This window comes from Brienomyrus brachyistius, unplaced genomic scaffold (assembly GCF_023856365.1).
Source record: "Brienomyrus brachyistius isolate T26 unplaced genomic scaffold, BBRACH_0.4 scaffold111, whole genome shotgun sequence".
Taxonomy (NCBI): Eukaryota; Metazoa; Chordata; class Actinopteri; order Osteoglossiformes; family Mormyridae; genus Brienomyrus; species Brienomyrus brachyistius.
Genome location: NW_026042386.1, coordinates 202,770 through 206,144, shown reverse-complemented (window position 1 = coordinate 206,144; position 3,375 = coordinate 202,770). Strand labels below are relative to the sequence as shown.

General features: G+C 44.2%; 1 non-coding gene across 1 annotated transcript; it reads right to left on the bottom strand.

Moving 5' to 3' along the window:
- Positions 1-2,652: 2,652 nt before the first annotated feature.
- On the bottom strand, positions 2,653-2,724 carry trnad-guc (transfer RNA aspartic acid (anticodon GUC)). Its single transcript has one exon. It is a non-coding gene; the product is annotated as a tRNA-Asp (tRNA).
- Between the last annotated feature and the right edge of the window lie 651 nt (positions 2,725-3,375).

The following is a 3,375-nucleotide window of genomic DNA, read 5'->3' as shown; positions in this document are numbered from 1 at the left end:
TTGCTCCAGCGGCGGTGCTTCTCGCCACGGCTCAGAGACCGGCTGCGGCTACGCTTCTTGTGTCGCTCCTTCTCCCGCTCTGGGGGACGACACCGTGGTACCAGTGAGACGGTGGGCGGAGCGACATGACTGCCCCCCTACCATCCATTTCGATAAATCCAAGATGTGTAACTCAGAGGGATTATGAATGTGTGTCCGGATGGTTGTGGGTTTGAAGCCCATGAGTCACAGAGTAATCATATTACCAACTTCCCTGGGGTGCTGGATGCTGACTGACCCAGCGCTATGCCTTAAAAGTCACTTACGGAGACCAAGATGTGGTACGGGGTCTAACTCCCCAGTTTCCTCACCAGAATGAAGCACCTCCATTCAATTCACATATTCAATCACACCCTCCTGAAACAAACACACCCATCTCTCAATGGCTAATAATTTCAAGGGCACAAGGACATCCCCTTGAATGTCAGTCTGTTGTGAAACAATAAAAACATAACCAGACTAATTAATGATATAGGAGCACAGTGGTGAGTACAGTTGCCTCACGCCTCCGAGTCTGGAGGCCTGAATTTTGCCTCTGCTCTCTGTATGGGGAATTTGCCTGGAATAGGCTCCAGGGGAGCCTGACTAAGATAACTGGTTGGACGATGGATGGGTAATTAATATCGTTTCAATCTGACAGACAGCACTTTATTAAACTAGCAATAAAATATCACCTTTCTATCCCAGCAGGTCCTTCATATAGAAGCTTAAATAAATCCCTGAAGGTGCAGTTTTCAGTGAAGCATTTAAACGCAGGTGCTGCTCGAGGAATCAGCTTCATGCATCAGTTATAACAGCGTTACGGTAATGCACCGCTGCAAAAGTACAGACACGGAGCGGCCAATGCATCTTACGTAAATCGGTAATAACCAATTACCGCAATCGCAGGCATAGTCAGAGCGCAGATATGAATGACTGGAACTGCTAGTTTATCAAACACGGCGGCACTTAGTGCTCGTCTAGCCGAATCAGGTCGTTTCGAATGACATTTTAGTGATTTAGTGATAAGGAGCTGATATGACAAGATTGCCATTTGATAGGTACATAAATCAATCCTACTTTCGACTCCGTTGTAACGCATGTTGTATATTTCAGTTGCGTTAGTATGGCTTAAGTTTATTCAGTTTACTGGATTCTCTGCACTTTAATGAAGTTATATGTGTATTGTTATATAACTGTACATCATTGTTAGTTACTGCTATCCGCTGTAAAGGTAGATACAGGTGCAAGACTTTGCAATAACGACCTAAAAGCAGTTGTTATGATTCCAGGGAACGCGGCTGATTTTTAGAGTCTATACATCATGAAGAAACGGCGATCGTGTGAGAAAGACTTATTCTGTACGGATGACAGGGCCAGCATTTCGGACCCAAGGGAAAGGCTATTGTGCATCGGAAAGAGACAAAATCATATCATTATATAGAAAACTCGTCGTAGTATTTAAAAACCAAGTAACTAACACTGTTATTAAGTGCGGACTTTAAATCAAGTGGTCGCGGTCGTTTTTATTTGCATAAAACTTTAAACGTGATCTTGAAAATATAACGCTTGCAACAAACATCCATGCATAGTGTGTTACTGCGAATGAAAATACGCGGGTCACAATTTATGATCCAAGTGTATAATGGTAAATAATTAAATAAATAAAACCGCAGGCTTTCACATCGAGTGCACCCCAATAACGTTTCATTGAAATGTCCATGTTATGTACGCCGGGCACTGATGGATGCAGGCCTAGCGATCTCTATAACAATGCCAAGCAAAGAATGTCACTGATTTACCAAAGCGGTCAGTTTTCGGGGATCCTGCGGCAGCTGGGAGAAGAAGAATCGGGCAGGTTTCAGAATCGGCGAGCGCTCGGATAAAAGGCACCGATTTCCCAGCCGCGCTTTTCTTTTCGGAACCAGCAGAAGTGCCCTCCGCACCATCCTCGGCGCTAGGACACGCCGGCCACTTTATTACCCTAAAACAGGGAGCATACACCGATCTTCAAAGCCAAACTTACCTTGCCGATTTTCGCTTAACTGCTTCTCAAACTCATCGAAATCGGACATTTTTCAGTCCGTACTAAAGACGTATTGCAAAATAAGCAGAGGTCCAACAGTAGGCCTTTGAATGGGCTACAGGCTGCATTGGGTTCTGCTGCTTTTTCTTCCGAGTCGCCTGCCCCTCCTCCCCCGAAGTCATCGGCTCTTCCTCGGTTGTATCACACACAGGTTCGGAAACATTCGATGCGCATTACCGTCCCCTCCTGCACTGGAGGGTTAAGGACAACGTGATTATATCGAACCAAAATTGAAATGTGCAAGTTGACTTTCCTAGTTATACGTCTTCATTTTTATTCTGGGTTTAACAACCATGAGTTTATGACGTATTTTACATGATTAGTTGGCGACTGGACCTTATTGTTTATATCTCTTATTAAGGATCCATCCATCCATACATCAATTATCAAAACCACACACTTACAATCCGAGTCTAGTTTCATATGCTGCGCTGCTGAGCGACCCGCAGAATATTATGCATGAGTACAAGTCACAAGCCCCGTTTCCACTAACACGGGGCCGGTTCTAGCTTGGTGCCTTTTGAGACCGAGGCAAAAAGATGCAGACTCTCCCCGTCGGGGAATCGAACCCCGGTCTCCCGCGTGACAGGCGGGGATACTCACCACTATACTAACGAGGAGATGTACGCGCACTACTTTTACATCTTCAAGATAAACAGCGGATGACTACTAACATTTGCGAGTAATCAATGACTGAGCTTCATGTCATGACCATGGTGCTCAAGAGAAGAAAAAATACATAATGTACGTCCACTGATACCAGAACAACCATATAGCTTTATACTAAGACGATGATTAAACGGAAAATTCCTTTACAAAACACTGCCACAAAATCATAGTTTCGCAATATTACATCGTGCAACGGGACACAGTGTAAGTACGTGAAGTCGGTAATTAAATCAAGAAAAAAAAGTGAGAGGAAAAGAATACTTTTCTATTATCATATTTTTCTAACTGGCCAAACTGAGTCATATTTTGATTATACACACTAACAGAAAAACAGTGCAAATCTCCGGTAGTCCGTTTCACTTGCGCTCCGCTATGGGGCAGTAACAAGCAGAGCTTAAGTGTGGAAGGAAAAAAAAAACACAGGACAGCATCAATCCCAACTTCACAAACGCCGGAGATCGAGATGCTGTAAGCATGACAATTAACATCTTTATCCAAGGGAACAGCTGCAAGACACAGATGCCGCGCCTAACAAAGGTAGGATCGATTCCGAAGTTCAGGCATTTACAGACGCGGACTCTTCTGGAGTTGATTTTTTTCGG